At 40.4% G+C, this 10,409-nt stretch overlaps 1 protein-coding gene across 4 annotated transcripts in view; it reads right to left on the reverse strand.

The window, feature by feature from the left end:
* TMEM150C (transmembrane protein 150C) overlaps positions 1-842 on the reverse strand; it is a 60,131-nt gene extending 59,289 nt beyond the window's left edge. For 2 of the 4 annotated variants that reach the window (XM_056803267.1, XM_007495809.3), the window contains exon 1: positions 614-714. The gene's annotated coding sequence lies outside the window, so the exon portion shown is untranslated. Of the gene's footprint in view, positions 1-605 lie in introns of all 4 variants that reach the window. The other 2 variants (XM_001362416.5, XM_056803269.1) reach the window with 2 other exon arrangements.
* Positions 843-10,409: the final 9,567 nt, after the last annotated feature.

Consider the following 10,409-nt stretch of genomic DNA (forward strand, 5'->3'; position numbering starts at 1 on the left):
AGCTAAGCAGGCCCAGGGGACTTAGGGTGGCAGCGGAAGCGATGCCCAAGACGGCCGGGGCCAACAAGAAGAGCCGAGGGAACTGGCTCAGGAGCCAGGGGCGAAGGGCTGACCAGCGGGCAAGTGGGGGTGGAGGTTGGGGGGAGGGCTCACCTGGCAGCGGGGCGGCGGTTGAGGGCCGTAGAGGAAGGCTACGGGTGGAAGCCCGGGGCCACTAGAGGGCCGGCAGGATGGCTAGGGGCAAGCCTTAAACCCGGTGGGTTCGGGACACTTCTCGCGAAGGGGTGCTCCAATACCCTCTACCCCTTTTAGGGCTCGCAGGGCTTTAAAGCTGAAGGGTGCGGTGGCTTCCCAGGAGGAGCCCTAGCCCCACTGCGGCAGCGCCAGCCTCCTCCCTTCTCCCATGCCCACACAGAAGCCGGTGGCTGTCATGGAGGGCACCGCACTACCAGGATGGAGGCGTGGAAGCCTCGGGTCGCCCTCCCGCTCTTATCGCCCAGGGCAGCTGGGCTGAGGCGGGGGGCCGGCAGGGCGGAATGGGAGCGGCAGCCCACGCCTAACTGCCCTGCCCGCCTGCCCGTGTGCCCGCTTGCCCGCCTGCCTACCTGCCTACCTTTGGAGGAGGTCTGAGTCCCACCGACTGACGTCCGGGCTGCAGCTCACCCGCGGGAAGCGCCGGGAGCCGTCACAGCCGCAGCGCCGCAGAGCCCGGAGCCGAGCCCGAGGGAGGAGAGTTAGGAGAGGGAGGAGGGGTAGGGGGAGGAGGACACAGCCTTCAGGAAGGGGAGGGGGGAATTTGCTCCAGCCGGACTCAGCGTGGTGGGCGGCTTCCCAACTCCTCCTCTTTGAGTGAGTGTGTGTATATGTGTGTGAGAGTGAGTGTGTATGATTTTGTTAGAGTATCTGTGTGTAAGAGGAGGGGGGACAGGTGAGAGAAAGAGCAGAGACCACTGCCTTCCCCACTTCACTCTCACTGGGCTGACCTCCTGCGGGGTTTTCTCCGGAGGACTGTTGGGCGGCTCCTAAACCCTTTACTTCCATGTACGACTTTCTCTGGTTGCTAGAAGTAAAAACAACTCCTCTTTGCAATGGCTTCCTCATTTGCTTCTCCTACCTCCACGAGCTCTGATTTCCCCAGGAATTCCCTCTATAACTCAGAAATAAAGTCTTGGGAAGTTGCTCGAGGTTCAGGGGGATTTAAGGGGTTTCCAATGGGCCAAACAGCTTGACACCAGCACTTTTAAGCAGGGCACAGCGCTAGATCCTGGATACCAACAGTCCCTGCTTTCAAGAAGCTTCCAATCGACAGCGCAAACACCCAAGTTTAGGGCTCCTTCCAGAGCCCAAGTTGATATTGATCTGAAGCATCTTCCAATTTTTTAGGGAAGAGTGAGAGAGTTTGGAAGCTGGAAGATAGGAAAAACTTAGACTTAGTATTAGTTGGGAACCAGCACATAGTCATAACTGGAATGCTTCTGTTGATACCTGATTTCGATGTCTTTTTTTTCTTTTCTTGCTTTTAACAGTGTCTAGCTCAAGTTAAATGAGAGGGGGCAGCTGGGTAGCTCAGTGGATTGAGAGCCAGACCTAGAGACTGGAGGTCCTAGGTTCGAATCTGGCTTCAGCCACTTCCCAGCTGTGTGACCCTGGGCAAGTCACTTGACCCCCATTGCCTAGCCCTTACCACTCTTCTGCCTTGGAGCCAATACACAGTATTGACTCCAAGACGGAAGGTAAGGGTTTAAAAAAAAAAAAAGAGTTAAATGGGTAGTCTACCGGGATAATCCAGAGACTATTAGTTAGTGTCTATTGGACATGAAGCAATACATTAAAAATAAACGCAAGAAAAGTTTGGTAAAAACAAACAAGCAAACAAACAGAAGTAAATAGGAATCAGGATTTGAACCTATGTCTTCTTGCCTACAAATCGGGCACTCAAACAATTTACCAGCAGGCTCAGAGTATGCCAAGCCTCAAAAAAAGGAAAGAGACCTTGTCCATAGGGAACCTAAGTGAGCTATGCTTCTCCAAGTCTACAAAACAAGATGTTCAACTGGAATCCTTTGACCAGTACCCCCTTGGACTTGGACTGATGCTTTTCTTTTCAGCCTCCTAACTTTTAACTCCTAAACAGTTTGTTCACTTAAACTTAAGGTCTTTGTCCTATTACTTTATGACTTCATTTCTCAATAAATATTACACCAATTTCTGGCTTTTGTCATCAAAGTTGTCCACCCCTTGTCACTGTCTTCTTATTCTGAATACTCCCCCTACTACGGCCTAGAATTGGGCTAAAGAATTCTTGAACTGTGTTAGCATTGTTTTCTTTTCCCAGTCTCTATCTCCTCTCCTCCTCTCCTTCAGTCCTAGCCATTTCATATCTTTAACACCTAGCCTGAAAGGAGATCTTGCTATTATAAAGTCTACACTGGCCATCACCTCCACAGAACTTTTCCTCAGGATTTTTATTTCTTTTGATACTGATCTCATAAGGTTGAACCCTTCTTGCCAAAAGAAGACCTCCTAAAGAGGGATGAGCTATTTTTTGTGGGGAGGCTCCCTGTCCTGGCTGCTCCCATGACTAATAATATACAGTGAAAGCATAATTCCGACTTCAATGGGTATGCTACGATAAATGCCATTCTTTTCCATTTTAATGTTTTCTCTTTGAATTTCCTTTTTTTTTTAAAACCCTTACCTTCCATCTTGGAGTCAATACTGTGTATATTACCTCCAAGGCAGAAGAGTGGTAAGGGCTAGGCAATGAGGGTCAAGTGACTTGCCCAGGGTCACACAGCTGGGAAGTGTCTGAGGCCAGATTTGAACCTAGGACCTCCTGTCTCTAGGCCTGGCTCTCAATCGACTGAGCTACCCAGCTGCCCCCTGAATTTATTTTTTAAATTAATAAGCATTTACTTTCTTTCTCTCCCATATCTCTTCTTCCTCCCACTCTTTTATTGGGGGGAAAAAGAAAAAATCCTGTAACAATTTGTGAAAATGTCCTTTTCTTATCATTCATTCAAAAAACTTTTATTCAGCATTTTGTAATCTCAATATTCTTCTGTTAGGTACTGGGGGAACTACAAAGATGAATATAAATAAAGACTCTTCTGTTAAGGAGTTTATAATCTAGTAACAAGAAAAATCTTTGTGGCAAGTTTTTCTCATAAAGGTTTCATATTTAAGAGTATATAAAGTATTGATTCAAATGAATAACAAGAGCCATTCCCCAATAGGGGATCAAAAGATAGGAACAGGAAATACTCAAGGGAAGAAATATGAGTTATCCATAACCACATTAAAATGCTCCTAATCTTGTACACAGAGACTGATACACTGTGGTACAATCGAACTTAATGGGCTTCTTCATTAATATCAATGTAATGTCCCTGAACAATCTGCAGGGATCTAGGAGAAAAAACACTATCTACAAGCAGAGGACAAACTGTGGGAGTAAAAACACCGAGAAAAGGTAACTGCTTGGCTACAGGGGTTGAGGGGACATGATTGAGGAGAGACTCTAAATGAACGCTAATGCAAATACCAACAACATGGAAATGGGTTTGGATCAAGGACACACATGATACCCAGTGGAATCACACGTAGGCTATGGGAGGGATGGCGGGAGGGGGAGGGAGGAAAAGAAAATGATTTTTGTTTCCAATGAATAATGTTTGAAAATGACCAAATAAAGTAATATTTAAAAGTTTAAAAAAATGCTCCTGATCATTAATAATTGGAGAACAATGAAAAATAAATTAAGGCAACTCAAGTTCCATTACACACTGATCAGTTTGTCAAAAATGACAACAACAACAAAAAAAGGAAAATGGGAGCTGTGGAGAAACAGGCTCCCTAATACACTGTTTGTGGGGTCTGAGAATTGGCCTAGCTGTCAGTGATACTACCACTAAACCTACACCCCAGAGGTCAAAGAAAGAGGAAAAGGATCCATATGTTAAAAATACTGATAGTATGGGTAAAGAAATAGAAATGAAAGGGATGTCCTGCAATTGAGAAATGGATAAATAAATTACTGCTCTGTAAAGGGAATGGACTATTACTACCTGGTAAAGTATGTTGAATATGCTGAATATAGGGAAATATGGAAAGACTTATATGAAATGATGCTAAGTGAAGTAAGAAGAGTCAAGGAAACAACATAAAGACTACTAGAATGTAATGGAAAGGATTCCCCCTACAAAACAATAAAAAAATGAATGTAGCAAAATGATAAATAACAAGCTGGCCCTAAAGAAGAGCTACTAGAATACCTTCCTACTCCTGGGTTCAAATTTGGCCTAAAAAACTTCTTATCTGTGTCACCCTGGGGAAGTCACATAACCCTAATTGCCTAGCCTTTACCACTCTTCTGCTTTGGAACAGGTCAGATTGGAACCCAGGATCTTCCATCTCTGGGCCTGACTTTCAATCCCCTGAGCTACCCAGCTGCCCCCTTACACAAAAATTATTATTACAGTTATAGAACACTGGAAATTAAGGAGTACCCAGTAACTGAAGAATGACTAACTAAATTAGGGACTATGAATATATTATTATAATATTATTGTACAGTATTGTTTTTTATTGCTCAATCATACCCAACTCTGTGACCCTGTAACATTACCTATTTATCTAATTTTCTTCTATCTCCTCCTTTTGCCTTCAATCTTTTCCATCCTCAGGGGTCTTTTCCAATGAGCCCTGTTTTTTCATTATGTGACCAAAGTATTTAAGCTCAGCGTCAGTAGTTGACCTTACAGTAACTAGTCTATTAATTAGCTTTTGACTAATTCTTTTCTAGTCCCACTATTTGAAATAGCCAATTCTGTGGTGCTCAGCTGTTTGTATAGTCAAACTTTCAAAAATCAAACATTGCCTCTGGAAAAACTATAGCTTTGACTAAATGGGCCTTTGTCACCAAGATGGAGTCTCTGCTTTTCAGTGTACTGCTCAAATTTGCGAGTTTTCCTTCCAAGGAATAACCTTCTTTTAATTTCATTGCTGTAATCACTGTGTGCAGTAATCTTTGAGTCCAAGGATATAAAATCTGATACTGCTTCCATTTTTCTCCCCACTATTTGACAGGAAGTGATGGGATCAGTTGCCAAGATCTTAATTTTTTTATGTTAAGGTTTTTTTTTATTTTTATTATTGCATAGTAAGAAAAGTGAAAGAGAAATCTGGAAAGGCCTATATAAAATGAACAGAACCTAGAGAACAGTTTGTATAATGAAAACATTTTAAAGAAAAACAACTTTGAAAAACTCAATTGGGTGACCAAAGTACAATTTCAGAGGGCTTGTGATGAAGAATGTTACCTGCTTCCTGAAAAAAAGAAATGAAGGACTTAAGGTGCAAAAGAAGACATTTTTGCATATGGCCAAATGTAGGCAGTTTGTTTGCTTGACTAGGCTTACATGATACAGGGGTTTTATGGATTTTCTTTCCTATGGGAAGAAGGGAAAGGAAGAGCAGGAATAAAGTAGCAGAAGGAAGGAAGATAGGGAGAAAAAGACAAAGACAGTCATTGACACTTTTTCCAAAATTGCACAAAAGAGAAAAGAAAGGCCAGAATCACTGACAAGCAGGACAATTTTGAAAGTTTCATTTGAAGAAAACAAAGCTGTATATAATAGCCATGATTTAATGTGCATTCTTCTTTTTCTATTCTACCATGTATGTACCCCATATGTACTCCTGGGTCCTTATCCTTTCTCATACTTGGCAGGGCTTTGAGTTTCCACTCTGTGTTCTCTCCAATATCAATTGCCAGTTTTCTCTTCAAAATTATTGATTGACCCATTGATGAATGTCCCCACTATCATTTCACCAATTAATTTAAATTCACTTTTATAAAGAAATATTTGTAAGACAGATCACCACTGCAGGAGAAGGGCTCTTACCCCTATACCCCCTTAGCCCCTTTGGAGGATGGGTTAAAATGTAAAGAAATTACTACAAAGCCTTTACTCCTCAAAATTCACTTCAGAAGGCAGCATAACTTCTGAAAGAGTCCCTATCTTGTACATGAGGCCTTAGCTTGAATTTAATGATAGGCTGGATCAAATAGGGATACTAGCAAATTCTGATATGCACTCTAGTGTATGGATATATGGTGAGTCATACCTCTGACTTTTCAGAACTCACAAGCTCATAACTATGTTCAATACTCCCTCATCTACGAAAAGGAAAGAATTAGCCCCACAGAGAGAACTTGACATGGACTCTTGGTTCCTGGTAAGATAGAGCTCATGGCTCTACCCCAACCTGGAAATTAATCTTTCTCATTCAGATGGAGTCAGGGAGGAAAGAGGTTGAATGTCCCTACAAGAAGGAAGGAAACAAGGAAACAACCATTTATGTGGCAGGCAACGTGTTAAAAGTCTGAGAATACAAATAAAAACAAAGACAGTCCCTCCCCATTCCCTAATGAGGGAAGACAACATAGAAAAAAAAACAACTGAAATGTGTATTGGGGAAATGAGGGTACCTAGTGGGTTGGTATGATTTTGAAGGACAGTTTGGGAGGGGAACAAAGGTCAGAGTCCTTCCACAACATAAGATATCCAAGGATAATTAACCAATGAGCGAAGAGGGATATTCCAGCTTAAGAGGCCATAAGAGTGGTTGGACATTTCAGGGCCAGGAGGCCCCCAGGCACTAAGGGAAGTTCCAGGATGAGAAGAATGGTTTGGAAGTCCAGGAGCAGGGCCAGGGTCAAGGAGTTCTGGCTCAGGAGTAAATCTCTAAAACTTTGCTCACCACACAAGGAAGAGATAGTAAACAGCTACAGCATACATGAGCAGGATCCAAAGTGGAGAGTGGGGTCCTTCATGACTTATGCTTATAAAGCGAGTCCACTAAATACTCATGGTGGTGGGGAATGGCAGATTAAATAGATCCTAAGTTTTTGTCCAGTTCCCCATGACACATATATGCAAATGTCCATTTTATTTTTCCTTTTTTTATTTTGCATATTTTCCCATGGTTACATGATTCATGATCTCCCCCTTTCCTCTCCACTCCTGAAGCCAACAAGCAGTTCCACTGGATTATACATGTATCATTGTTCAAAACCTATTTCCATATCAAACCCCCAATCTTATCGTTATCTCACTATGTGATCCATCATATATTTTTTTCTTCGGCATTTCTACTCCCACCGTTCTTTCTCTGGATGTGGATAATGTTCTTTTCCCCCAAATTCCTCTGGATTGTCCTGGGTCATTGCATTGCTGCTGTTAGAAAAGTCTATTACATTCCAATGTATCAGTCTCTGTGTATAATGTTCTCTTGGTTCTTTTTTTTGCTCTGCATCAGTTCCTGCAGGTCGTTCCAGTTCACATGGAATTCCTCTAGTTCATTATTCCTTTCAGCACAATGATATATCATCACCATCAGATACCACAATTTATTCAGCCCAATCAAGGAATATCCCTCCTATTTTCCAATTTTTTTGCTACCACAAAGAGCGAGGCTATAAATATTTTTGTATAAGTCTTTTCCCTTATTATCTCTTTGGGGTACAAACCCAGTAGTGATATGGCTGGATCAAAGAGCAGGCATTCTTTTAAAGCCCTTTGGACATAGTTCCAAATTGCCCTCCAGAATGGTTGGACCAATTCACAACTCCACCAGCAGTGTATTAATGTCCCAATTTTGCCACATCCCCTCCAACATTTATCAATTTCCTTTGCTTCCATATTGGCCAGTCTGGTAGGTATAAGGTGGTACCTCTAACCAGGAGAGATTTAGAATACTTTTTCATGTGCTTATTGATAGTTTTGATTTAATCATGTGAAAACTGCCTATTCATGTCCCTTGACCATTTGTCAAATGAGGAATGACTTGATTTTTTTGTACATTTCACTTAGTTTCTTATATATTTGGGAAATTAAAGCTTTGCCAGAGTTTTCTCATAAAAATGTTCTCCCACTTTGTTGCTGAACTTCTAATTTTGATTGCATTGTTTTGTTTGTACAAAAACTCTTTAATTTAATATAATCAAAGGTATTCATTTTACATTTTGTAATGTTCTGTCTCTTGCTTGGTCTTAAATTCCTTCTTTTCCCACAAATCTGGCAGGCATACTATTCTATATTTGACTAATTTATTCATGATTTCATTCTTTATATTTAAGTCATTTACCCATTTTGAATTTATCTTGCTATAGGGTATAAGATGTTGATCTAAACCTAATTTTTCCCATACTGTTTTCTAATTTTCCCAGCAGTTTTTGTCAAAGTGAATTCTTGTCCCAAAAGCTAGGGTTTTGGGGTTTATCAAACACTATTAGCTGAGGTCATTTACCCCTAATCTATTCCATTGATCCACCCTTTTGTCTCTTATCCAACACCACATTTTTTTGATGACCATTGCTTTATAGTACAGTTTTTAAGATTGTAGGATTTAAAATAATGTCCAATATGCCAAGTATTATATTTTATAAAGTTTATTAATAATCACTAGAAGTAAAGCAATAAAAAGGTAATTATCTAACAAAATAAGACCAAGAATGACCAAGCTCTCCTTGCCTGTTTAAAAGAACCACTCCACCTCATCAGAAGAAAAGAGAGCAAGAGGCAGGGCTACACCAAATTTTATATCCTCCCTACGTCAGCACATAATGTGAGGAGAGTGGGCTGCTGGGAATTGTCGTTTTTTGGATAACAGATTCTAATTATACCATCCCTCCTGTGATCCTTTTGGAGACTAGTCTCCCCAATGAATCATTTAATCATAACTGTCTTATGCCTCTAAAGATCTTCTAACTAAAGGTACATACAATATTGTACTTTCTAAAAGGAAACTACAATAATCAGCGGTAAGAGGGAAATAAAAGAGAGAGAGAGAGAGCAAAATCAGAGTTTGTTAGGTGCATTGACAAAAAGCCAATTAGGGGGCAGTCCCCGTTGTTGTAGGAGTTTATATTCAAAATAAATGCTTTAAAATTCCCACAGTTTAATTTCACTACATCCCAATGTTCATTCTGGATCTTTTGGTGCAGTGTGTGGTTTCTGCAGTCATCTTCATTGGTGCCTTCTCCAAGCAGTTCACTTTCTTGATTTTGGGGAGGTAGCAAGTATCTTATCCTAAAATTACTCTCAAACAAGAAAATTTTTTTGTAAAACTATAATTTAAATTAATTATGCAATCCCCCTGAGCAGGGTGTTGACAAACACATGGATCACTCAGGGATACATGGCTGAGTTATGAAGTATGTGAATCAACTGGCAAAAGAAAATCAAAAACATAAAAAAAATCCCAAATAAATGAGAAAAAAGTAACTTCTAAATGAAATATAAAATATCAAAGTCTTATGTTTAAAAATTCTAAGTAAGGAAAAATAAACCTATAACACCTTGAATCAGGGCCTGATCAAAGTGATTTATGTCCCACAAGCCTGTAGGACCATTGTAGCAATATGTACTTACCCAATCAGCAGCCAGGACTACTGTAAATTGCCACACTTATGAAAGACAGAAAAGGGACTAGATTTTTGTAGCAGATGGGAAATAGCATTCCATAGTCTGATTTTATGTTTGCTTTCAAGGATAGGAGAGCCAATATTCTAGCCAAACTGGGGTACTTTGGGGAATATGGCATGGGGAAATCCCATGTCTGATGTTGTCAAACAGCCACATCCTTGAAACCCAAAACAAGTCCTCTGTTTTGGCACAGATTCTCATCAATACCACTGGGATTAGTTGGTCTTCTTGACCTTGTGCTTGTAGGCACTGTGCAGATTAATTTTGTGCTTCCTTGCACTGAATAATGGCTCTTTTGTGATCCCTTCTCCTGGAATCAGACACAATCATTAATGAAAGTCCTATAATATTTAACAATCAATGGCAGTTTTCCATAAAAAAGTCTAAAGCTTTGGGGCATGTATTTATATGAGAAAAAATGGATATTTTAAATTTATATTAGTGCAAAATAAAAAAAAAACCATTAATATTGGTAACGTGCGTTAAGTACAAAAAATGAGAGAGAGAAAAGAAAACTCAAATACTCTATTGCACACCAATAGTACAATTAAAAAAAAATCAAAAATATATAGTTCATTGTCAGTGACACACTGTGTTTCCCTAAGGGGAAGCAGAATGCAAATGTTTCTCACTCAAAAATGAGATCCATTTCCTTTTTAACTTAGCTATGATCCACAGTGTGAGTGTACATAATTTTCACTAAGAAAATAGCTTTATAAAAAAAAAACAGTAGTAGAGCAACTAATGCACATTCAAAAAGTACCAAAATTCCCCAAATTGTAGCAGCTCATTTAATGACAATAGCAAACAAACCCACTATCGTTCAGATTCACATGAGTCTCTATAGCCACTGAAACTCATGGATATTTGTCACAAGTTCTCCAGATCTAGCAAAACTTTTAACTTTGGCTGAGATAT

The sequence above is a fragment of the Monodelphis domestica genome, chromosome 6, assembly GCF_027887165.1.
Source record: "Monodelphis domestica isolate mMonDom1 chromosome 6, mMonDom1.pri, whole genome shotgun sequence".
NCBI classification, from domain to species: Eukaryota; Metazoa; Chordata; class Mammalia; order Didelphimorphia; family Didelphidae; genus Monodelphis; species Monodelphis domestica.